Source organism: Oculina patagonica, chromosome 4 (assembly GCF_052425735.1).
Source record: "Oculina patagonica isolate OP01 chromosome 4, crgOcupat, whole genome shotgun sequence".
NCBI classification, from domain to species: domain Eukaryota; kingdom Metazoa; phylum Cnidaria; class Anthozoa; order Scleractinia; family Oculinidae; genus Oculina; species Oculina patagonica.
This window is the reverse complement of record NC_135761.1, coordinates 32,468,696-32,496,609: the sequence shown is the minus strand read 5'-3', so window position 1 is coordinate 32,496,609 and position 27,914 is coordinate 32,468,696. Positions and strand designations below refer to the sequence as shown.

General features: G+C 37.1%; 1 pseudogene across 1 annotated transcript; it reads left to right on the top strand.

The window, feature by feature from the left end:
* LOC144652255 (uncharacterized) lies at nt 1-27,678 on the top strand (annotated as a pseudogene). The gene is made up of 5 exons (XR_013570465.1): nt 1-28; nt 14,242-14,448; nt 17,227-17,352; nt 19,625-21,187; nt 27,096-27,678. The product of XR_013570465.1 is annotated as an uncharacterized LOC144652255 (transcript).
* Nucleotides 27,679-27,914: the final 236 nt, after the last annotated feature.

Genomic DNA, 27,914 nt, shown 5'->3' with positions numbered 1-27,914 from the left:
ACAGAGGCGAACAGTTTTCATCTTTCAGGTAATATTAAATAGTTTTGTTTGCTTCCTTTTAACTACTCGTATTTAGTCATCATCAGCATAACTAGCTTAGCTTGGAAAAGCAACGTGAGCTTTCGATGTCTTAGAGTGGCAAATGATTTTCTCTGCATGAAGCAGTCGGTCTTCAAATAAACATCCTGCAGTCAATAATAGAAGTTTTATTTAAGATGTTGCTACACTGTAAGCACGATAAGTACAACGGTTAAAAAAGGAACACAAACAGCTATTACCTCTAAAAAAGATTTTTGAAAACGTTTCGATTCCAGAACTGAATCATGAAAGCCAGAGGACGTTTCTGTATTTTGTAGTTATTTGCCAACACATTTAAATATTGTTCAATAAGGAAATTGGGCTAAAATTGCTCGGATACCGTGACTGAATGAAATTCTCTAGCGCTGTTTACATTTCAATTCATAATGCCTCAAATAAGCCTCGCAAGGTTTTAACTCTTTCAAACGTAACAGGTATAAACATTTTATTTCTCCTTCAAATGTCAATACAAAATCATCTGCATAGATTTTGAGAATAACATTATTGATCACAATGAGGAATTGCCTTAATATAATAACAAAATTCTCCCAACTGGTCAGGTGAAGATGTAGGAGGACCTGTAAGGAGAATCTGTATGCTTAAAGCATGGCACACGCTGTTGTTACTTTATATAGAAAAACCGTCCAGTATTTAATTATCTATTGAAAATGAAAATATAGACATCTTTTCTGGTTGTGTGATGACTGAGTAACTCTATCGCGTAATGAAAAGTCAACTAAAGACTACCGAAAAGTTCAAATATTGTGCTGAGTGACATTTAATGACGTTTAATGCAAGCGGGACTGACGTGTGACCAAATTCTCAAAACTAACCTGCAAAAAACGTGTATCGATATGTAAAGAGAATCAGCATTTCAAACTTTGAGCTTAAAAAAGCTACGCGCGTTTGATGACGGTTTTACATTTTACTGGCGACAAACTGTCTTGGTCTGTTCAAAGCAACTAATTTTTAAATCTTAAAGTTAAATACAAAATATTGAATGTACAGTAAAATCACTGAGTCTATAGAAGAATATGAAAGATATGCGAGTATACTCAAAGCTGCCTTACACAGGGGAAGAGAATGAAACATTTTGCAAATTCGTTATAAGAAGCCACTATCGGCAACTTTAAATGTTGATCAGCAAAATTTATCGACAAATTTTGAAAAGGCTTTGCAAAATTTAAGACTAAAATGCCATCAAAGAAATCAGGATATAATTTCTCGAACTTTGGTCTGGAAAAGGAGTTAAAAATTTTCCAAGTACAAAAATAATATTTTAAAGGAGGACAAAAATGATAATTATCACATTTCTCATTCAAAACTAAAATTAAGGAAAGGATGGAAACAAAAGAGCTGTCAGTTAGAAGGAGATTAAACTTTTACATGCAAGTTAAAGATGTTTTTGTTAAGACATCAAAAAATAAAAAAAAAATGTTTTCTTTTTCCGGTTCAGTTTTTGTTAACAAGGGCGGTTATTTTAGAACGATAACGAAAACTCTTCTTTGGAGGAAACGATATACGTCACTCTAATGCAAAGTTAACTCTGTATATCGAATACGTGAGAGGAATTAGTTACAGTTTTCATGCTCATTTCCCAAGTGTATTAAAAAACGCACAGATGTTTGAGGCTTAACTTTCCTACGCAATAATTTCATTTTGCTTATGTTGAAAAACGGGATCAAGTAATAAAAGAGGCAAACAATTATCATCTTTCAGGTAATATTAAGAGGCTCCGACTGAGAATATGAAGAATCGTTGGACAGGCTGGGGAAATCGAAAATCTTGAAACTTTGCCTGAATAACACCTTTGGGGAACTATGTTCGAAAATATTATTCTCATCTTCTAGGAATTTATGGTTTTTGAGAAATTAAGAAAAAACGAAAATAACGGTATTAGCTCATTAAATATGCAAAAAATATGCGTAAAAATGGCAAAGTTCTCGATATTCCTATAAGAGCAATTTTCAATGCTTTGAATCGAAATAAAGTTAAAATAATAGCTTGACCTTTCTTCTACCAGGCAACATAAACTTTCAATTTTTTCCGGCTATTTTGAGGTTTCCTTCGCTTTTTAAAATATTGCTTTATCAAGCACTTCGGGAAAGGGCAAAAATTGAGAAACTTTGGAGGCCGATAAAGCACCTTGATATGTCCGATATCGAGTCAAACTAAACACTGTGCAAAAGCGCAATGTCTCTTCTGTTATAATATTAAATAAAAAATCTGGGTATTCAAGATTCACACAAATGAGAAACGAAAGTTTACGACCTCCTCGTGTCTAATTTGCATAAAGCTAATTTTTGAATTCGTTCTCCGCTAAGTGATCTGGTCCGCTAAATTTAAATTTGGGAGCTATGATTTGTACAAGGAAAGCAAGTTTAAACTTTATTTGACTTTGTTGACGTCTTATGCCTATCAACAGGTTCTATAGACGCGAAGAAAGAATAAAAAAACAGTAAAATTATCGACTGAGCTCATTGCGTGACCTGCGTCACGGTATGAATTTTCTTGTCAATAATTGAATTAAGAAGGACTTTAAATAAAAACCGCGCTTGCACTGGCAGAAAATTGAAAAATCAAATTCCTTCATTTTTTTGCTCATTAATAGCTTTTAGGTAGATAAGAAACCTGATGTATTTTGTTCCCCCCCAGAAGTCTTCTAATTTCGAGAAAAAAACCAAAGTCAGTTTTCGTGATCGGAGCCTCAAAGTGACACAATTTTCAACCCGAAATTCGCTATCGTTAACTCTCGTCGCGTTCACAAACAAAGCCACATTGAGAACTTTGGATGCTTTCTATCAACAGAGACACTCTTTTCCATTCGCTAAAATATAATTTCAGGGCTTAAGCAAAACTCTTCGAACTGAAATAATTAAAAAGGTGGGGAATACTTTTCACGATACTAGAAAGTCGAATTAAAGGGCAGTTTTCAACGGAATTATTTAATATGTGGTATAACTCCAAATTTTCTCAATTGTCGTTTAAACACACATGTAAATGTTTATCTAAGACATACCGGAGAATTGGCTCGGGTTGTTGAAGGCAGCATATTTACCAATGCATCGTAGTCCCACAAAATGTTGTGATATCGATCAAAATAGCCTAACTGACAGCTAAACATTTCTTGGTTTCAAAATACAACAAAGCAACTGTTAAGCGCGAAATTCCTTTTGCATCTTCATCCTTAGCAATTTTCCTTTATCGTGGTTCTTTTCTCTTGACGAAAGTGTGTACAGAAATCCAGAACGATCAATTTGCTTCCTCAAACTGCGTTGGCGGTGCTGGAGAATTGTTTTGCGTTATTTTAACTCCGTGACATTCTCGACCCCAGAGCTCTTACTGCGCAGACTCACTTACGTCACAATATCGTGTTTCATGTCACGTGTATTATGTCACGTAAGTCACAAAATCTAATCTTGTGGCAAAATGGCCGCAGAGGTTTTGCGATCAAAATGGACCTTAATTGACCCAGGTTGGCTTTTTTATCTCACTCTTTCGTTAAAAAGGGAATTTTGCAATGGAACATTCGACAAGAAGAAGGAAAGACGAGCATTTGGGGTTAAAACATTCATTATCGTGGCGTTTGGCAATTAGAAGTATTTACACAGTTTACGGTCATGCTGTGAAAATTTGCCGAAGTTTGATGCCCTCTAAGTGAGAATCTTTCCAATAACCCGAGCCAATTCTCAGGTATGTTTATTAAGAATATCTGTATGCACGTTTGAGCAAGAATTGAAAAAAATTAATGTTATGCCACATGCTAAATACTGCCGTTGAAAATTACTATTTCATTCAAATTTTTGTTATCGTAAAAAGCATTCCTCGTCAGTTCATTTTTTTCAGTTGGAAGAGTTGCGCTCAAGCCCTGAAATTATATTCTAGCAAAAGAAAAAGAATTTTTATGTTGATAGGAAGTGACCAAATTTCTCTGCGCGGTTTTGTAAGCGAACGCGAGTAGTGTTCATAATAGCTAATTTCGGGTTTAAAAGTTAGGAAATTTGTGACTTCGACCACCGAAATCGATTTTCTTTGTTTTCTTAAAATTAGAAGACCTCTAGGGGAAACAAACTACATCAGGTTTCTTATCTACCTTACAGCTAATAATGAGCAAAGAACGAAGAAAAATCGTTTTCCCAATTTCTGCCAGAAAATCAAATTCTTGCTCGGCCGTTCGTAAAAGTCACTCTTAAAAAGATCGAAGGAAAGATTTGTTTGTTAGGACTCTTACATTTCAAATTTAAGATTAAAGATTAAGATAATAATATCATTCACTTACCTGAAATTAGGAATGATTTGTATATTTTATTTACTCGCATAACTTACGTCAAAAATAGTGTAGTTATTATTAATTTGGAAGTTTACTTTTTACGAACATAAACGTAAATAATTATTAAAACTATGATGGACATATATCGCTGTTAGATCCGTTCAGTTGTCATTAATGGAAATAAAATACGAAAAGTTTCTCAACTTGTTTTAAAACAACTATATAAAAGGTTTCGATCGTGCAAAATCCAGGTTGTTAGTAATCCACGTAACGGCGTAACGGCGGAACGAGAAACGGCGTAACGAGATTTTTTTTCAGTTTTTTTTTAACAAACTAATCAACAAACAAACATTAAATATATCTCACAAAATAAAGGGCATGTATATCTTCTTTATCCTTCGAGGTCAATCTAGAGCCAGGATGTCGAGTTTATTTCGCGTTAGGATTTCAAGGCGAAGCGCGACCGGCCTTCGGACTTGCTCGCGCCGATCATGATCGAGACAATGAAACGTACAAAGTCGAAGCAAGTCAACAAAGCCGTTGACAAAAAAATAGAAGGGCCTGAAAAGTTACTGATTTCGTAAGAAAAGAAACAGAAATGAAAAGCCCACAACAAGGGGTATTTTCAGTTGGTCACCCATCCAAGTCCGGCCTCAAGAGTCCTCATGGGCTCGATGAGGATGAGTGAGTGAGTGACCCATCCAAGTACCGGGTACTATTCCTGCCCAACAGGGCTCAACTTCGGCGATCGGACAAGAACCGTTGCTTTCCATGTGGTATCAGAAAGCGCGTAAATCAGCTCATAAAAGGTAAGTCCAGTTTAAGCAGGAAAGTGCCAAATTGTCCATAAGATCCATTTAAACAAGGTATTCCTTTTTCACTATTTGCATGATTCTTATAACCCTTTGTCTCGTCTGACACTGATAACACAAGGAAAGCATCGGTTTTCGTCCGATCGCCGAAGTTAAGCCCTGTTTACCGGGGTTAGCACTTGGATGGGTGACCAACTGAAAATACCCCTTGATGTGGGCTTTTCATTTCTGTTTTTTTTTTCTCTCTTACGAAATCAGTAACTTTTCGGGCCCTTCTATTTTTTTTTGTCAACGGCTTTGTTGACTTGCTTTGACTTTGTTCGTTCATTGTCTCGATCATGATCGATCGGTGCGAGCAAGTCCGAAGCCCAGCCGCGCTTCTCCTTAAAATCCTAACGCGAAATAAACTCGACATCCTGGCTCTAGATTGACCTCGAAGGATAAAGAAGATATACATGCCCTTTATTTTGTGAGATATATTTAATGTTTGTTTGTTGGTTAGTTTGTTAAAAAATTAAAAATAAAAACAGAAAAACAGAAAAAAAATCTCGTTACGCCGTTCCGCGTTCCGCCGTTACGCGGATTACTAACAACCCAAAATCCTATTCGGCTGAAATTTAAAAATAGAATGACCCTTTACAGTTGTGCCGCTCTTGTTGGTGGGGCTTGGTCCAAGCCCAAAAAATCCAGAATTTGTCCAGTTTGTAAATTACCATGCAAACGCACACTTCAAATTTTGTTACATCTTGTCTGACAGATACTGAAAGCATCGATAGCGAAGGAAAATTGTTAGTTGCCCGTACAGGTAAGGTAATTTTGTTTTCTTTGAACCACATCTATGTTTGGGTAACTGAATTAATGCAAGCTTACCTTAATTTAATTTTGTGATGTGCATCTGAATAAATAAATGAATGGTTGTTGCACGATCGAAACCTTTTATATAGTTGTTTTAAAACAAGATGAGAAACTTTTCGTATTTTATTTCCATTAAAAATGACAACTGAACGGAAATTAACAGCGATATATGTTCATAATATTTATGTACGTTTATGTTCATAACTGAAGTCAACTTCCAAATTAATAATACTACGCAAGTTACGGCTTTGACGTGAGTTACCCGCGAGAGTAAATAAAAGGTACAAATCATTCCCAATTTCAGGTAAGTTAATGATATTATTATCTCATTCTTTAATCTTAAATTTGAAATGCAACTGAGTCCTAACAAACAAATCAAATTCAATTGTTGACAAGAAAATTTATAACGTGACGCAGGTCACGCAATGAGCTCAGTCGATGATTTTACTGTTTTTTCTTCTTTCTTCGTGTTTATATAACCTGTTGATAGGCATAAGACGTCAACAAAATCAAATAAAGTTTAAACTTGCTTTCTTTGTGCAAATCATAGCTCCCAAATTTAAATTAAGCGGACCAGATCACTTAGCGGAGGACGAATTCAAAAATAAGCTTTATGCAAATTAGACACGAGGAGGTCGTAAACTTTCGTTTCTCATTTGTGTGAATCTTGAGTACCCAGATTTTTTATTTGATATTGTAACAGAAGAGACATCGAGCTTTTGCACAATGTTTAGTTTGACTCGATATCGGACATATCAAGGTGCTTTTTCGGCCTCCAAAGTTTCTCAATTTTTGCCCTTTCCCGAAGTGCTTGATAAAGCAATATTTTAAAAGGCGAAGGAAACCTCAAAATAGCCGGAAAAAATTGAAAGTTTATGTTGCCTAGTAGAAGAAAGGTCAAGCTATTATTTTAAGTTTATTTCGATTCAAAGCATTGAAAATTGCTCTTATAGGAATATCGAGAACTTTGCCTTTTTACGCATATTTTTTGCATATTTAATGAGCTAAAACCGTTATTTTCGTTTTTTCTTAATTTCTCGAAAACCATAAATTCCTAGAAGATAAGAATAATATTTTCGAACATAGTTCCCCAAAGGTGTTATTCAGGCAAAGTTTCAAGATTTTGGATTTCGCCAGCCTGTCCAACGATTCTTCATATTCTCAGTCGGAGCCTCTTAAATGTGTTATTGATTCAGGGGACACAACAAAACGGGTGTGCATATTATATATTTGCCAAAAAGTATTCACGCTTTCGTAGTCAAAAATCGTTTTTAAAATGTCTTATCAGATCCAAGAACTATATTAACAAGAAGCTCAAAACTGCGCTGTTCACGTGACCACCCTAGGGGAGCCATGTGGGGGGAATAACAAGTGCACCCCTCCTCCATCCCCATTACCCGCGTGAAACAATGTAGCGACTGACAAACAAAATGGTAAGAAAACATGGTTGACTAGTTCCATCTGCAATTAATTATTTATCTTATATGCTAATGCTGGCCAAATTTAATTTCCACGATACTGAACCGTGAAGCTAACAAATCTATTAAATCAGCCTCCAGTGTTGTATCAAATTCCTGTTTAAACATTGAATAACTCGCTCCAAAAATGGAATACTGAAGCAAATAATTAAATCAAATTTGAGAAGAATACTAGAGCTAATTTTAGATGAATGGGAATTCCCTGGAGAATTAATTTACCAGACGTAAATATTACAAGTCGGGGCATGTTTCTCTCAGTGGTTTTCTTTCATATTTCTGAAATCCTCTAGATGACACAGCTTCAAAAATACCTTACGCTAAAAAATCGAGCATTTCACACTTAACATGCTAGGTTAAGATCAAAAGATTTGTTTAGTTTTCATTTGTAGCAAATTTAAAGCTTTCAAAACATTGCGTGATTCTGCCCGATTGTCATCAATGCCTTGTGAAAGTGAAACTTGCAATGCCAGCAGATTCCACGACAAAAACGTAATGGTGTTTAAATAAATGTAAATTCTGGCCCGTTAAAGCGCATTTTTCTTTCATAGCTTAAAATGTTAGTATTTTCTTTGATTTAAACGCTTCAAAATCGAATATTTCACGCTAAACTTTCTTTGCAAAGACCAAAGTATAAATTTCCCCTTTGTAACTGATTTTTAAATAAACAAACAACGTGCAGAGCAAGAACTGCACAGCGCAGTTAATGAAAAACAATAACTTAGATTGAGATTGTCTATTTGCGGTAAAGATCTCCTCTTCTTCCATAGTTGACTTTGTTTTCTTTCGTAGTGAAGCCGTACTTGCTTTGCCTTCATGTGTTTAACCCATGTGCTCCGCCATTTATGAAAAAGGTCAATAAGGTGTTCAAGGTGATTTTAGATGCGCAATAGATTTAAATGATGTGTTAAAATGTTGGAATCTTAAATATTCTTGATTCTTAAATGAGACCACCCCTTCGCTTGTTGCCCATGCTGACAGGATGGTTTACTTCCACTTGAAAGTCGTGATGTTTCCTTATACAAACATAATATACAATAATAGTTCACTAAGTTTGAGTTTAGGGCTGCTGTGACGTTATGTACTTGACGTAATCAAAATCACGCAATGTGTTAGAGAGGAACTGGGAACGAGTTTGCGACCTCGTGCGAATTTTGTAGTTTTCGGTCGATCTATTCAGAGTGTTTGTGATCGGTTATTTCTTCCACAAGACAGCCAAATAAAGGACATTAATGGATTTACTTGTTGTTCTTCTGCCTAGCAACACTGCAATTAATTTCAAACAGAGAGTTCGCTCTATATTGAAAGGTCATCTGACCACTAGGAATGCAGAAGTTTGTTTAACTTGGGAGTGTTTAAAAGTTGGGAGTTCCCGGAAGTCTTTGTCGAGCCAGCGAGTCTTCTAACGAGCTTAGATGTCAAGTAATCTGGAGCACATCCCAAACAGCAAGTCCGAAATAAAGTTGTTGCCTGACTGTTAGCCAGCACAAGTCTTTTAGCAGAGGATGTTGAATGATCGAATTTTTTCGCGGCACACACAACGTGACTCGCAATAGAGTCCAGTGTCACACAAGGGTCTCTTGCAGCTCTAACTGGCTCGATTTTCTTCCCCAATAGAAAAAGATGAAAGTCCTTCACCTAAGCAGTCATTTGCCGGCTGCCGAATATCACTGGTTGCGTTTTATCTAGTTAATTCAAAAACACTAATTATAAAGCACTAATTCCGAATACTTAACAAGTCCTTATTCATCTTTGTTATCGCTTCCTACTGATACTGGCGTTAAAGAGACAGAAGAGACATAAGTGGTTTGGTACCATCAACCTAGCATTGCGATAAACAGTTTTCACGAATAGAAGGAAGGTTATAAACATAAATATTAAAGAGTAATGGGCCAAGAATACTTCTTTGTGAACACCGGGGGTAACAAATAAAGGTTGAATTTATTCGCACGACCTGATATCGCGGGGTTAAAAAACGCCAGAATGATTCTATCACAGATGTGGACCCACCGATGTCCTGTAATTTGGAAGAAAAATTTCGATGACAATGCTGTCAAGAGCTTTGGTCATGTCTTACTAGACAGGATGTAAACAATCATGCTTCCTTACGTCAGCTGAGGGAAGGTGACGGAGTAATTAGAAACACGCTCGACACGCGGAGCGCCTAAATTATTGGTTTGTGCAGCAGCCCCTAGAACTGCTCCGTAATCGGCCTTACTACTATTACGGACTTCTCTTAGGCACATCAAGGACCTCACAAGTTGCTTCAGCAAAACACAGTTCAGTATTCCACATATTACACCGCAAAAGGTTGCCGCTACACATGCCATCTCACTGGATCTGATGGACTTGGCGCAAAGATAATGAAAGTGGCTGGCTCCGCAATCTCCATGCCACTGAGGCGGCTTATAAATCACTGTACCGATATTGGAACTTTCCCCTCGGCTCGGAAATTACCCAAAGTTACGCCTAATTAGAAGGGCCAAGGAAGCAAAGATTGCAAGAACAATTATTATACATTAGAATTACTTTGAAACATGTGATTGGTCGAGAGCATTCAGTCAATATACAGTAGCATGTGAACTTGACATGATAACCCAATATCTGCAGCAGATATTGGGTTATCATGTCGAGTTCAAAGTCCGCCTAGTTTCCAAGCCCCTCGTCCATGTAGTGCTGTCAAACTTTTGAAAATATGGCTGAGCGATTCGCCTCCGTTTCCGAAGAGGAATTGAAAGTTTTGATCGAGAATAAAGATTCTTAAAACACTAAGAGAACAACAAAAACAAGTGTAAAAATTCTGAATGATTATTTGAGGGAGAAAAACCTGGATGAACCACAAGATAAAACCGCTTTGGTCAATGTTCTGACGAAGTTTTACGCCGGTGCTAGAAAAAGTGATGGCAAATTGTTTGTAAACGTATAATAAAACAATTATTGAATTCGGTTTTCGCATGATATCGTGAATTATCAAAACCTCATGTCTGTGTTATCGGCTTCGGCAGATAACACAGACCTCGGTTTTGATAATTCACGATATCATGCTCAACCTCATCCAATAATTGCTTATTATCGCCCAATCTCTGTGCTACCTTTACTTCCGAAGTTTTCAAAAAGCACATCCATCAAGCCCTGTACAGCTTTATGAGAAATAACGACTTGCTATACAATCTGCAGTGCGGGTTCCAAAGTTCACACTTTACAGAAACAGCGCTCATCTATCTCACAGATCAGTTATTATCAGATATGGACAAAGACCAAGTCAGTGGACTTGTGTTCATTGACAAGATGGCCTTTGACTTAATTGACCATGACATACTCCTGTCAAAACATGAGGCATACGGTGTAGTATCAAAGGAACTGATGCTTTTAACAGACTACCTAAAGGGAAGAAGGCAATCAGTTGTTATTGTTGGAGTGCAGTCAGAATACAGACTGATCACACATGGTGTCCCGCAGAGATCAGTCTAAGGGACATTACTATTTATTATCTCTGTTAGTGATCCTCCCCACTCAGTTTCCAGTTCAACTGTTGTCGACATTTACGCAGACGACCCAACCTTAAGTATTTCTGCTGCAGTTTCTGATCTACCAACAATTCAGCAACGGCTGCAGGATAACATAAACAAGGTAGCGGATTGGAAGTCTGAAAATAGGATGGTACGCAATGCTTCTAATTGTTACTGGAAAACGCCTGGAGAAGAAAGTCTCAGACGAAATGCTCAAAATCTCCTGCAATGGTACCGAGATTGAACAAGCAACTTCACAACAACTACTTGGAGTGAAATTAGACAAGCACCTTAATTTCACTGAACACGTTGATGACCTTTGTAATTGGTCTCTTGCAGAGCGGAAGCTGTATTTCACCGTGCTGATCAAGCCGATAATGTTGTTATGCGCATGGAACACTGCGTCAGTGGAGAATCTCAAACGTGTTTTAAATTACAAAGCGAGCAGCTCGAGTAGTTTTGGATGGAGATATCGGAGAAAGGAGTGAGGTGCTATTCGGCTGCCGCTAAAGGAGAGTTGAATCTTCAAAAGAGTAGTTAATATTTATGTACATCAATAATGTAAACTACTATCCAAGCTATATAACGCAACTGTTACCTAGGAACTTGGACCGTCATAACAGAACTAGTTGATATGGGAAATATAACTTACTATGATGGGGAAACAGAAGGGAGTCGTTCCTTTCAAGTTCGTGTGATAAAACTCTGGAACAAGATTCCTCTGGACATTCATAAGAGAGACTATAAGCTCGTTTAAGTCTGTGCTTAAAAAATATTTCTTAACTCAGTGATCCTAGCTTAATTTCTTTTTAACTCATGTACATATCTTTTTCTTTCCTTCCCATTTTTAGCATTTTATAGCTTTTTAGCTTTGTAATTAGATGTTGTAATATAGATTAATAAGCTGTATTTTTAAGTATTGTAATTGTAAGCACTTTAGAAATTTTTTTAGGCCATAATAAATTGAGTATTCGGTTCTGTTTCATATTTTTAAACAAGTGTTAGGTGTTTAGGAAGCATTTAACTGTAGGCTTGTAAATATACAAAGAACCTGTGTATAAAGTACTAATTATCATAAATGCCATCAGCAGTTGCGCAGCTGTTAGGCTTTCTCTCACTTGTAAAACATTATAAACACTGAAATAAGTACTGCAAGCAATGTTAGTAACGTAAGTAATTTAAGTAATGCATTTTGTAAACAGTGTATTAAGTAAAATGTGATGAAGGACTTTAAGTAATATAAGTTATTTAGCATGTAGGTAATGTATGTAATTAAAGTGTTAATGATTAAGTAATTAATTTAAGTAATGCATTTTGTAAACAGTGAAATAAGTGTAATGTGATGTAGGACTGTAAGTAAGTAAGGGTTATTTTTAGGCAACGAGGGAATATGCGATTTATTTACCGAGGGCGCAGCCCGAGGTGAATAAATCACATATTCCCGAGGTGCCTAAAAATAACCGGCTTATTTTTCACATGGGCGAGGTATCAACAGTGGCTTAAAACAATAAGAATACGCTGAAGAAAAACAAATGTTTTTTTCCTCGACACACACTTAACAACAGGAGAAAGGTTCCGAAAAGACGCACTGGGGTTTCCACTTTGTTAAATTTTATAATAACAGGTTATTTTTTCGTTTTTGATATGCCGATCAAAACAATCAATATGCGTGCCAGACTAGCTTTACAAAAGATTAAAGATTCCGAAAGTACGCATTGGGATTTTGTAATTGCCTAATAGTACCGACAACTTTGTAACCACCTTTTTTCACCAATTAACTGCAAAGTTGGTAGAAGTGAGTGAGTCTGCGAAGGAAAGTTCTAATTTTTCAACAAATCCAGGCAATAACTTGGAGCCTGCTATCCTCTAAGAATCGGGAAGAGATCTACGAAAAAGCTCAGTTTAATTAGCATTGAGAAGGCGACAAAAGGGTTGTTTAGCTTTAACCAGGTGGAAACAAATAGGAAGAAAACGTCGAAGAGGCTAGAGAGATCATCGTTGACGATAACAAATTAAAAGAGCTGCTGGCCAGGAATAGTGAAGGATCCGAAGAAGACAAAAAAGGTAACCTTTAGGCGTTTGAATGTTTGGAGTGTGTTAGCAACCGAACAGAATAAACTACTTCGGAATTCTGAAAAAGCAAACGTCGAGGCACAAATTCCCGAACGCATTTCTCATGTTTTCAATTGAGCAATTGCTCAGTAGTATTTAAAATAAAATGTAACAACAGTCAAGGTAAAATGAATGTAACGTTATTAAAGTAAAGTTGTGGTTTTGTTTGTAATGCGAGGCTTGTGGATTTGCTACGAGGGGAATATTATCGTAATATTCCCCTAGGGGGTTATCAACTCTAATATTCTCCTGGTGGAATATTAGAATATCAGCCCCGCTCTCCCCTGTTACAATCAAGGCCGCTCCCAGCTTTTCAGACAGTTGTTAATTAGCGGGGTTTATTCGATATAACCAGCCTGGAAGAACAAAGGAAAACGAGCCATGTGAAAAATAATGTAAGTTATTTTAGGATGTAGGTAATGTATGTAATTAGTGTGTTAATGATTAATAAAAAAAAGTTACTATGGCCTAAAACCAAGAGTCTTTATGATACTTATTAGTTGTATTTTAGCATGGCAATTTTTTAGAATAGAAGGCCACGGCCTTGTCAGAAGTTTCCTGTTACGTGCCACCCTCCCTAAATAAAGTTGTCTATCTGTGTCTAACTATCTACTAAAGTAAGCAAATAGTTTCTTTTCATCAATGACACTGTGAATGTCATCAGCTGTTTGGATAACTGATGTCTCCTCCTGCAGATAAGTCGTTCAGTTATTCTGCCTGCACGCAGGTCATTCCAGTCAGGATTCTCATTTATGTCGTCGGGTAAACTGGTATTGATCCATTCCGGTCATTTTATTACTGCACTCACAATAAAGACGTTGTTATACTGTTTATTAATAAAGGCAATTTTACGAATGTTGCATAAGATGCGCAATTATAACATCAGCAGAATATATCTGACCTCCTTTCTGACCTCTCTCTTGTCTTCCTCTTTATTATTTTAGTTTTTGCCTTTATTATTTCGTGGCTTGACGGATAACAACAACTTGATCAGTAAAACATGATCGCCTAGAAACTAGTTTATCGCTATTGTATTTCTAGGTAATCGTTCTACCACCTACATAAAGAATCGCTTGATGGGGAGAAACAGTTCTATTACTTTTCTTGAGAAAAATAATTGCTTCTTTTAGGAATCCTGTCGAATCGGAGTCAGAAGCTATCATCGTGAGGGGATATGACTTTGCTTTCCAGTATGCCTATACTTCCGCTCTATTGGCATCGGGATTCCGAAAAAAAAAATTTCAACTTCAATGGCGGAACATTAACACCATGCCCATTGGGAACATTTATTGATCCTTCCACTAAAGGGGAAAAAGGATGTCAAAAATGCCCTCCAGGTAACTTCTTTACTTTATATAGTAAGATGTATAATGTCTGAAATCAGAGAAATATAACTAATTCTAGTTTTTTGTTTTTTTATAAGCGAAAGTCTTTGCAACTTACAAATTTTGATTGTAAAATAACTTTCTCAATTTGAAGCCAGAAGTAACACTAAGCAAAAAATACCTGAAATAAGACATCTGAATGCAAATGGTCACACAACACATCTCCGTTGTTTATGTCGTCATACTGCGTCGCTATTTAGTTAGTAGATCCACATCACATTACCATGCATTGCTGAGAATGTTCTACGGTCATTGTCACGACCCCCATATGGATTGTGTGTGGTTTACACCTGGCTATGCCATGCTGATGAGTCCTAAAAAGGACAAAACAGCTACTCATGGCTGCCACTCTACAGGTTATTGGCTATGCTGATGCGTACAGGTTTTTGCCAAACCACAGAGATGTGTTGTGTGCACAGAGATGTGTTGTGTGATTATCTGCGTTTAAATGGTTTATTTTCTTAAAATATCTCTTGTGCAAAACTTAAGGTGATAACGTCATAACGCATTTCACAACTGCAATGCATAAGTACAATATCTTTCACGCGATCGCGCTTCAATTCTCCAGTTCTCTTTACAGTAGTATTTTCAGTAGTTTCTATATTTTAGTATGTTATTCTGTGTTAAATGATTGATGTCTTCACGGAGACGGTTTGTGTCGTGCCCACAGGAAAGAAGCCAAAACGGGCAAAGAACAAGCAGTCGTTTCCCGCTTTTACGGCTGCCGAATTTATAGCAGCAAATAATCATGGTTCTATTCACGATAAAAAAGGTTGCTACACAAATCGCTCGCGGACTGAGCATTTTTTCAATACATCCAACTCGGACGGCATGCAGAAGAAGCTTTAGTTTACGACAGTGATGTTTCTACTGCAAACCATCTGAGACGCCATGAAAAGATTGGAATATAGATTATTCAAACTGCTACAATCGGATGTTCGGTGCTGTTAATTTTTCAGCACAATAACCTGAGTACGAGCTGAGACAAATCAAGGGGTTTCGTTTTCAACGAAACTATTCGCGGAGACCGGATCTGTGTTGTTTTCCGTCAGAGTTTCTAGCGTTTGGATTTCTGTTAACTGTAGATTCTCATCAATGCCATAGTAACATGTGCGACAAATCTGTGAAATCTTTTTTCGTCCGTATCTGGAAAATAAAAATTGCCGTAATCGCACGCACGTTTTAAGTTCGTTTACAGCTGCCTTCGGATTGATTTAGCTGAAATTACGCTGAAATGTTCATTAATAACTGCACTACAAAATTGTGTCTCCGATTGTTGAATTTCGGCCTAGTTAAAAAGTTATGGCTTTCTTTGTTAAAGGATATCACAGGTCTTGGAACATCAACCTTTGGAGTGGTATTAAAAGAAAACAAAGCGATTTCATTTGCGATGTTGAACAGGTTGCACCTATAATCGAGGCCTGTAAACGAAATTTGCGGCTCAGTAAATATCCACCACTAGCCACCGACACTGAGGTGGATAGTTGTTAACTATGAATGAGGTACTAGGTGCATTCAAAATAAAGCATGGACCTTTAAGGACATCTTGTCAACTACAGATTTAAAGCCAAGCTTTTGCTCACACTTTAGGCGAAAGTGGCAAGGCGAAAGTTGCAATTTTGAAGTCTCGATTTTCCAGTGTTCTTGGTCTACTTCAGTTCCTTTGCGCTTGCTCTGATTCTGGCATAGCTGTTTCTGGCAACGATATGTAGTTCACCCCAGGCCCTAAAAGGTTTTCTCCCCTTCCCCCAACCACCCCCGACATACACATACGACACTACCATCAACACGGACTCGAGGCGTTAGGAGTAGAAATAAATAAAAGTTGAAATAAGACCCTTTTTGACTCGTAACCATAGAGCTATAACAACGATAACTTAATTAGAAATATAAAACAAACAGCGGTGATAAACATTATGAAAAACAGCATTTTACTAAACTCGACGTTTCGTGCGCTAAGCAACGTACATTTTCAAAGTATGACCGTTACAAATTTTGACAACTATTAATATATTGTTATAAAAGGGGTTGGAGGCTGATCTCCAGCAGTAATATTTACACTTCATAAAGCAACAACCTCTCACTGCTGACGTTGACATTTAATGAAGGTTGTAGTTCCTGAATCAACAAAATCTCCTTAATTTTGCAGTGGAGGTCAGTTTTGCCAGGATTGCAATTTTTCAAGAGACCAAGAGTCTAAAAGATAACTTACAATACGTTTCCAATTTATGTTACAACAACAACAACAACTTTATTTTACCCTTACACAAAAAAAAATTACATATTATGAAATTAGACAAAGCAAAAAGGGTATTGGCTCTCAAAGTAACGGAAGTTAAAACGTCTAGGAAGCCAAATTACATAAAATAAATTACAATACTAGTTCGGAAAACAAAAACACAAAACGCAACACAACCATGCGCTCATGTCTAGCTAAAAAGGATAATAAATAAATTTTACAAAGCCAGGTGACAAAAACTTTAATTATACTAGAAATGAAATCTTAAGACGAATAAGCTTAAAGCAGCAAATAAATCGTCGAAAAAAAACTCATTACCTTAGAGAATTCAGAAACTAAAGTGACATTAATATTTGCACAGCAATTTTTTAAGATGTTCTTTAAATTTTCTAAAAAATGTCGTCTTCATATCTTTCCCTAGGGAATTCTATTCGTTTTGTCCTTTTGATCCTACTAAAGAGTAGTTTAAATTGTGGTTGTCTTCTTTTCAGGAGGTTTTTTCTCTGACACCCTCGGCTACGTGGACAAAACCTGCAAGAGATGTCCAAATGGTTCTTTTGTTGCATATGACAAAACACCTCGAAAACAACATCAAGATTGCAAGTCTTGTCCCTTGGGTAAAGATAATTAGTAAAGGAAATTGCACGACCTTGAGTAAAATGTGTGATTGAACCAAGTGCAATTTTGAGAAGTGTCAAAACATCACCGAACCTATTAATCACGAATTGTACTTGAGGTCGTGCGAGTTTTCAATTTATAGTATAATTAACAAAATTGCGATTCGGAACGTATTATAACTCCCCGGCTAATCTTCAGAATATTTCAGGTAAGCTTCAGAAACCTTCGTAAGTCTCTGGGTTAATATCGAAAAATCTTTGTTAAACTTCGGTTCAACTTCAAAAGTCTTCAGATAAACGTAGGAGTTCATCGGAAGTAATCCAGTCAACTTCAGAAATCCTCAGAAGTGTTCAGGTCAACTTCGAAAGCCCTTGAAAAACTTTGGAAATTTTTGGACGACTTCGGGTCTCCTAAGGAGTAAAATGTGGGATTCTACTGCTCTCTTCCAATCAGAATCAAGTAATTTTGTTGAGACCAATTTATCTTTGTGCTTCTCTGCAATGTTATCTCATATTAAAATCCTGATAATTAATTTGAGATCAATTAGGGTACCAAATTGAGTTTAGGGTGCCCCGGTAGACGCAAATGCTGGGAACGATCACATCATAATCGTTCCTTCTCCGGTTTGGACCATACGAAATATTTTCAGTCGCCTTTTTTTAGCAGTCGTCTTTTTTATGGGATTGATATCAAAGTTCAGTTTAATTTAAATTTCTCTTTGTTATTTTTGTGATAACGAATATGAAAACGAAAAGTAAAAATCAAACTGGCCTGAAAAATTTTAAACCAGCACTTTCATTCTAAACTGTGATAATAATAATAATAATAATAATAATAATAATAATAATAATAATAATAATAATAATAATAATAATAATAATAATAATAATAATAATAATAATTAGTATATACACACTCAGTGATCTTGGTGTTTCAAGCAATCTGATTGGTTCGCTATCTCGGGCTAATGAGCATTATTCACTCCCTACGGAATGAATAATGCTTGATCCAAACTGAAACAAAATAGCCGGCGTAAACTCGCGTTTCGCCGGCGTTTCTGAATCGCAAATACTAAGAATACAAGAAGATGCTGAACCAGAAAAGACAAAAAAGGCTAAGAAATTTGGCCTGATGGTTTTCAAAGTAAGAGAAGACTACATATTTCGCAATTTGCAGCACAATGTCCACACAACTTGAGTACTAAAACGATAAACAATTGCTTACCGCCAAGTCGCTCTTCGCCCGGCATCGGCAGAAATGAATACCGCAGATTTATTGGCAGCAACATCAAGTGTTATTCAACCAAGATCCTCCACGAATATTCAGGAAAACGTCTTTGTGCAAGAAAACATCCAGTTTTCACCACAGTTCTGCAGACATTCAGTAAGCTTATAATCCAAACTTTCAGGTGGATCCTTCGCCAACTGCTCTTTCAATTTTCAATTCAAGTGAACTTCAAAAGCTTTGATTCAACGGTCAAAATGTTTTGCAAGCGGGTTTTTGATTCAGATTGCAGGTTTGAGTGGTGTTAAAGAACCATTTTGCTAGATTGTGACGAGGATTTTATCGAAGATTAACTAGATTTGCCATGTTTGAAGATTCTGTAAACTGTTTCGCGCATGTCGGTTAGTGCCGCTTGTATGCACGTTTTCCACGCATGAATTGAGAGGTCAATTAAATCGACTTTAAATGGTTTCCTTCTGAAAACTTTGAGATCGCTTGCTGTTGAGATCACTTCGTGTGTATATACTAAAACTCCGCGGCGAGGTGAATATTCTGCCGCTATTCACCTCGATTTCAAAGAATAATTGTTAATAATAATAATAATAATAATAATAATAATAATAATAATGATTATGATGAAAATTATGAAAGTGAAAATAAAAATGAAAACAATAATAATAATTATAATAAAAATAATGGCTTATTTAAGAGACCCAACAGGTAGCTTTTCCCTCTTTAAATTACATTAATAAAAAAATATGTACAAAGTACTTTTAACTAGCTAATAAGTACAAGATTATACAAAAATTGGATTACAAATTTAGAAAGTACAATTTTATATATGATGCCAAGAGATTTGGGTATATAAGCTGAGGTGAGAAATTCTATTAAAATCCCAAATACTCAAAAAAGCAAGCAAACAGCTTCCATAGGAGCATGAAATATATATAAAAAATAAATTTCATTATTTAATATTGGAATCTATTAACAGTTTGGTTACGGTGCCCTCGACAAATAAATAAATGGCTTTTTTGAAATTTTAAACAGGAACAGAAACTGACTTCTTTGCTGGGAACCGCGCTTGTAAATGCTTGGAGGGACAATATAGAATCCACATGTTCGAAAGATGTTTCAAATGTGGCCAAGGGGGACTGAAATGCCAAGATGACTACGCTTCGTTGAAACCTGGTCATTGGTGGGAATGGCGAAACAAGACGTACAAAGATCGCTATGAACTTTACATCAAAAATCTCTTGACATCTTCACCAGCCTTAGATGCTTTCCATGTACAATACCCTTATCCCATACCAACGCCTTACATGTGTCCAGCAGAAAAGTCGTGTAAGGGTAGTCTAGATTCCCTCTGTGAGAATGGGTACGAAGGTCCGCTTTGCAGTGTTTGCAGTTCAGGATACTACAAACAGTTCAAACTCTGCACACGATGCCCATCAAAGAAGTGGATTGTGGGTCAGTTGTCTATAATTTTGGTCATCTTGTGGATTATCATTGCCGTTTTGGTGTGGACAAGCAGAAGGAAAAATAAGAAGGAAGAAGAACGTCTCCTGATCGATAAGTTTTTTTCAAAGGTTAAGATCGTAATTGGCTTCTATCAGGTTACTAATGGTTTGCTGGACGTGTTGTCATACATCAAATGGCCAGGTTCTCTCGAAAATATCGCTAAATATTCTGGACTTCTCCAGTTGAACGTGCTGCAGATAGCACCCATTCAGTGCCTTTTCCCTGGATTACACTTGGATGCCTTTGGAAGCCTTTTTGCAGTGATAGCAATGAATGTTGCTATAGTTTGCTTTTCAGTCATTGCTTACGGAGTTCATAAACTGCTCATCTCAATAAATCGCGACATCGAGGAAGACGAAAAGTCAAGGCGAGTCTCGCAATCCAAGGAGCTTGTGTACAGGAATTTGTTTTTCTTCCTGTACGTGACGCACCTCAGCACGTGCTACAAGACAGCCTCTGTTCTGCCACCCACTTGCAAGAAACTCTGCCGAGATGACAAAGAAGTTTTGTGTTCCAAGTACCTGAAAGCTGATTACAGCGTACCATGACAAGGGCAAAAGTACAATCATATGCTTGTCGTGGCATACATTTCAACTGCCTATATTTTTGCCCTTCCTGCCGCGTCGTTCATGGCCCTTTGGAGAAAACGAAGAGCACAGTTGGCCACACAAGACGAAGACACATCGCAGGATCCCAGTTCTAACAGGGAAATTATTTCTGGGTTGCGTTTTCTCTATGAAAATTACAAAACACGTTCGTGGTATTGGGAACTTGTTGAAATGACTCGTAAAGTAATCCTGACATGTGGCCTAATTTTTGTAGGACAAGAGAGCAGGTCCTACATTGGCTTGGCACTGGTCATCGCTGGGATGTATGGCTTCGTTTTCGCCTGGGTAAAACCCTTACAAGACGCGACGGAAAACAGGCTGATGACAACATCCCTTGCCGTTACTGTTGTCAACTTGGTTATTGGAGCAGTGAGTAAGATTCCAGCAGAATATGTAACAAGCTGGATCGGCCCAGAAACTGATGCACTTCTTTTCAAGATATTGGTATTCGCAGCCAATTCGCTGGTGATAGGTCAGCTTGTCGGTAAGATAAAAAGTTAATATTTAAATATGTTTAATCTAACAGCGAGCTCAGATATTCAGACTGCTAATCACAAATCCAAACGGGCAACGAATGGGTGCATTTGATTGAGTTATTGATTTTAACGTGCTGGTGTCCCCAAAATTAGAGAGCTTTTGCAAATCATGACTAAAACAAAATTGTTCAATGGCCTGTCATCTGCGAAGCAACGACATGACCAGTTTCTATGTGCAATTTAAACGACAGTCAATCTATCACGGCATGTAATTTCTGCCACCAATGGACAAACTAAATAAATTGAAATAATAGTGATTCTTTAGTAGAAAATTATGTATTGGTCGACGTTGTGGTCAATGCTGAATTCGCTCTCGTAAACATTCAATGTCTTTTTTATCAGTTGATGCCATCACTGGTAACTTTGCTTTTTGCAATGCACGATGCCATATCTCCTCTAGTGTAGGCCTGGAGTGAGGCGAAACTATGCTCTGCTTGTCAGATAAAAAACAATGCTAGAAAATCGTCGCACTCAAGATATGTTATTGACTGTGAACAATATTATTCAAGGCAGGGCACCATCCAGCTTCAAAAATCTTATAACTGAAAAGAGAACAGCGTACAATCTTCGCGGTAATTTTAATCTTTCCATACCTAAAGTGAACACTACCAGATATGGTCTTAAGTCGTGGCGTTATGCTGCAGCAAAGCACTGGAACATGCTACCTCGTGATATTCGTTCCATGGCAGGCTCAAAGGACTTTTTGAGAAAGATTAGACAAACTGATTTCAATGTTTGATAATTATATTTTATCGCTTTTAGATAGGATTTTTATATTTATATATATATATTTTTAGGAATCTTAATTTAGCTAGATGGTGTTGTTGTTTTTTTTTTTTTTTTTTTTTTTTAATCATTTTAAAATAGTCTGATGTAATACTTTTATACCCTTTGTTTTGATGTAAATACTTTTGTAAATACTAAACTTTTAATCGTGGAGCACCTGTAAACTAGCTAACAGCTAAGTGTGTACTTTTTCCACGTTAAATAAAGTATGTATGTATGTATGTATGTATGTATAACGGGTTTATTAAGAGCGCCGGTCTCTTAAAATCAAACATATCACGGCAAGGCTGGAAAATTAGATTTCTTTCCTATTTTAATGTCAGATAGGCTAGGGTATAACTAAAGTCACTGCATAGTTTTTACCATGACATATCCTTTTATTTGAAAGAAAAATGCAAATACCGAAAATACATTAAAATCGTCATTTGAGGCGCTAAATTTTTGCATAAGTTTGAGAGCCTCGCGTGCAAAAACAAGTACTCTACCGCCTTTAAAACACTGAACTATTTCTATACAATCTCTGACCATCTTTTGAAATGGTTTTGGAAAATATTGTGTTGTTCTTTGTAGACAAAACAATTTAATTTCGAAGGCATACAATTCACTGCAGTAAAAGTACTTGGTTAAAAAAATTTTTCACCACGTGCAAAACCTTCAAATCGTTTGGGCTTTTGGTGGTTAAATTTAGACGAATGATGTATAGATCCCTGTAAAAACATTTTTGGGGTAAATGATAAAGAACGACTTGAAAGTTTTTCCAATTCGGTAAAAATTCAAATATTTGACCTAAGGCGGTCAACTTTGAAGTTACGATTCGGACATGGATTTTAGTCCGTGCATATGTCTTAACCAATTTTAGGTGCAAATAAGCACATACAAAACATTATGAAATGTTCTATCCTTAATTTGGTGTACAAGGCAGGTCCGAAGACCATTTTGGCACGATTCGGGCTCTTCTCAGTCATTCGTCGCATTTGAGCTTCGTTTGTAACGTCCGATGCACCGCGCCAACTTTCCCCCAGGGGTACTTCCTATAATGGCCTAGACGGGAAGGCTCTGTGCGAAAGGGGTATCTTTTTCAAACTTTAGGTATATAAAAGGGTAAGGATTTCACAAGTTTGTTTCGTTTGCGTATTAAAAAGGGCCTTGAATTAAAACAGATTGAACAAACGCACCTTATGGCTGTGTCAATTTAATTTATGAAGCGCTACGTAAAAATAGGTATATAAGAAGGGATATGAAAGGGGTACTTTTTCAATAAAAGGTATACGAAAGGGGTACCTTTTCTGTGAAAGTGGTATATAAAAGGGAAAGGGGGTTGAACCTTGGGGTGGAGCCTCCCCGTATAAAATTGTTTTGAGTACCACCCCTCGGGCACCTGTGAACATATTTAATGGTCGAAAATCAACCTTTGATCAACTTTCTGTGCAACTTATCACCACTGCATCTTCCTCTACGACTTAGTCACTTGTTAGGTATGGCTTGTTTTATAGTGCACAATAATATTACATCTGATCGCTGCTAAAATGGAACAAAAAATGTCAGCGCGTTCAGTCTATCTTGCACGTTCGTAACACAATGGTATGTCATGGGCATGTTAGGGAGGCGCTCAAGGCTAAAATCCGGAAATGCTTTATTTAACAAATAAAGAAGCCTAAGCCATGTTTTATACTGTCATAAAACACTACGGGCATTTGAGAACACGAGGGAAATGTAGAAAACATGAGCCGCAGGCGAATGTTTTCTACATTTCTCGAGTGTTCTCAAATGCCCGGAGTGTTTTATGACAGAATAAAACATGGCTTAGGCTTCTTTATTTGCTTTATGATATAGATTTTAGACACCACGAGTGAAAAGTTTAATTAAAAATATGTACAACAAGAGCGAGTAAACGAAGATGAAAAGCAGAAAATAGTTTACGGGAAGACCAAAAAACAGACACAATTTCATTCAGTGTTCGACGTAAAATAAGGCTAAGCATTTCAGGTAAGTTTGTTACCTTTCAATCTTGATCTTGTCTTTTTGAACTTCAATAAACTTCACCGACTCTGAGTGCAATTTCGTCTCAGCATAATATAGTAGTCTTGATGACATCCGTCCCTTGCTTCGTTCGACTTGAACAAGGCGTATAATTTCCAGAAAAGCTATTGCTTTGGATCTTTCCGTAAACCTTAATTGTTGTCACAATCAAGTTCCAGCATGAATAGACGATTTATAAGGAGATTGTCGAAGAAAATCTTCGAAAGAAAACTCTCTCGCTCGCTTTCCTTGCGAGTTTCATTCAACTCAAGCAGGGAACACTGCGCAACAATTTTCCCCGCCTCACTTCGTTTACATCAAAATGAAATGTCCAGTGGATTTATACTTAAAATGGAATTTACAAAACAATTATTCCATTCGCCCTTGTTGGATACGAGTGGTTTTAACCAACGAACAGTCAACGACGCGCGAAGCACTCGAGGAAAGCTGACGAAAAACAATAAAACATGATTTTTCTATGTTTTATACTCTGATAAAACATAGGTTTTTAGCCAATCAGAGCGCGCGTAGACTCCTATCTATATTATAACACTAAACAAATTCGTACTCTAGCCACAAACAACAACAATAGCACTGCGTACTTATGACGTCACAATTTTTTGACCCCCGGTGTGACTCAGACAAACACACCACTCTCTGTAAGCTCAATGTATGGCAAAATGGAGTTGGCAAGCACTTATGAAGCATATTTAGCGATCGTTTCACAATTATATGGCCAGCTTGGCTCATAATTCGAGAGAAAAACTCTGCTGTGCGACTTGGAAAAGCTAAAACGTTGGTTGTTTATTGTATGGATTATAAAGGCTCGATTTAAGAAAACATTTATTCTTCGAGAAATTCAGAAGGTTCAAACTATCCTAAGTGGCTCATTGTGCAACATAACGGAGCTGATTTAAGATGTGATGTCAGGAGAAAAAATACACACAAAAAGAAACGCTCGTCCGGTCGGACTCCCTGCCCTAAGAGGTCAATTTCGTCATACAAATTTCCACGGCAAATGTAAGTCTGATCGAACCTGGGCATCTATAGCTGCAGTCTGTCATAATAATGAGATGAAAGCAGCTCTATTCAAATCACAGTCTTTCAAGCTGCAACGATATATTTATTTATACCATTAGGACCATTAGGAAGGCGTCCGGATAGCATAGGTTTATTTCGCCCTCTACCTCCCTCTATCTTTCGTCTACGTCCTTTCGAGGGCCTGAATGAAGCAAACATACATGTAGTATTCTATTTATACATAAAGATTAAGGTAAGAACATTTCATAATGTTTTTGTATGTACTTATTTTAACCAAAAATGAGTTAAGACATGTGCACAGACTAAAATTCATGTCTGAACCGTAACTTCAAAGTTGACCGCCGCCATTTGACGATTATAAAGGCTTGAATTTAATAACACACTAATTATCCTTGAACTCTACTGTGACGCTACCGTTACGGCATTCGCAAATATCGATCAATTAATACCACGTAAGCGTTCAAAGGTACGTGTCCTTCCCTTTTAAAGGCTCACTCGATGTGTAAGGAAATATTTAAATTAACATATGTTGGTTGATGTAATTCCGTTCAAAAAATCTTTTATTGATTTTCCTGGTCTTCCTGTTGGCTTTTTCATATATGCCATCAGCTAAATAACAAACTGACAGATAACGCCATTTAGAAAATAGACATTAATCTGGTTACATGTTTGCTCTAACGAAGCCCTTACATATTATGTGCGTTTCTATGGTACAAATATTTGTGTATTTACATATCAAGTTATACTCAGCCATCCGGAGGGGCTGAGGCACTCTCTTCCTCACCGAGACTCCCCAGGGTAAGGAACTGAGAGTTGATCAACTTAACGTGATTATGGAAAGACTAGACTCAATCTATCTTGGTTTGACGTGTGAAATGTCTTAGGGTTTTTATACTTATCAAAGGGAAACAATTCTGCATAGCCGCACTGACACGACTGGTGAAGCTATGGCCCATCTGATCACTTTAGTTGATGATACTGTCGCCTTTAAACGTAATTAAACTGTTGTTCAAACAAGGCAAGGTGCTGTTCCTGCTTCAGGTTTTTTTGCACGCTTCTGCCATCTGTCCCTGTCCCAGAGGTTTCGTTTGGCTATGGTTAGAGCGAGATCGGCTGGAGAAAATAATCCCAAACGAACTTTATTTACTTTATCCATCAAGAGGGGTTTCGTTCGACATTTAAAAGGCTTCCATCCTCTTCTTTTGTAGAACCAGGTCATCTAGTCTTCCCATATTCTTGGCTTGTCGTCAAGATTTTTTATGTTATGAGCTGACCGCTTTTTTTGGGAAAGGGGCGTGGCCAAATGTTTTTAAGGCACTACATTTAATTTTTGGACTTATAAATAGCTGTAAGGCAGACAGGAAGCCTGATGTAATTTCTCTCGCCAGGAGTCCTTTATCTCTAAAAAAAAAAGCTCAGAAACACTCCTCGCGTTTGCAACCGAAAGTTAACAGAGAAGTTTGGTCAAGTTCTATCCACTGAAAGAACTAACGATGTCTCACGGTAAATTTGCTTAGTTGTAAAGAAGGAAGTCTACTTGATGTTCGTTGTAACCTTAAAAGGAGAAATGCACTTGAAGTGCGAGTTTTTGCTATTTTATAATAATTTAAGATGGTCATCTCGGAAACCTATTTGTGTAAAAAGTAAAGAAGAAATCACCATAGCAACGACTTACCTCTAGTTGGACGCCGTCAATAAAGAAATAATATAAACTTTGCTTTTCACAACATGACTGATTTTTGCAGATATTAATTTCAGCTTTTCATTCATTGTTTTGTGAGCGGAGAAAAAAGCCAGCTTTTTTCTTTGCTCTTTAGTGTAACAAACAGGCCATTGATCGTACATGCAACAAGGAGTATTTTGGTACAATACTCATAACAGGGACATATAATCTATTAATTATTTTCATTGACAAAATAAATAGCAGATATTTTTCCTGTCATTTTTGTACCAGTTGTTCCATATAGTGTTTTAAGTTTTAAGTTCACGTCATTCTTGGTTTGTTTTCAGTTGAGTACGGTTTGTTCCTATATGATTTCCTCAAGGAGTGGCGCAAAAATCCGAAGTGGTCCTTTTCTTGTTGCCTGGCTCTGCTTCTCCCTCTTAACGATTTACAGGGAGAAATTCGTGGTATCGCTGGAACGAACGTCCTTAAAACGCAGCTGCAAACAGGAGACTTTGAAATGGTTACACTTCAGGCTGCTCTACAAGACAGTGGCGCAATTGATATTACCCTTTAAGAAAACGAGGAAGGTGATGTTAATGATGATGACGATGCTGGTGGCAACACGGTAGAGGGGAAGGACAACAATCATCAAGGCGTAAACTGCAGCAGCAAAACAAATAACCAGGGGACACAAACAGAGTTCTTGTCGCTTTTCACAATGGCTGATTACACCGTTAATGAGTCATTTGAAGAGACACACTTGAAAATCACAGTGAGTACACACTATGCTTGAGTATGGAGTTGAAAAATACGAACCATGGTTTTGTATGGTAGACAAGTTTAAGCTGTTTAAAAATAGATTACATTTTATTTCATTCCATGTAAAAGCAAAACCTTATATTATCGCAATACCAGATTTGTAACATAAAGTTTCCACCCCTGGCATTGCATATCCCATCCGATTTGCAGAAGCCTACTTATGGACCATTTTTTAGAACCAATCGCCTGCGCGCCTTTGATTCGCTGAAACTTCGAGAAGGACGCGTCCTTTTCACCCAAAAATTACGCGATCCGAGGTAAACAGTTTGATTTTTAGCGATAAGTTTTTAAGCGTTAGGTTATATGTTCTAGGGCATATCCTTTTTCAATTCTGTTTTAGACTG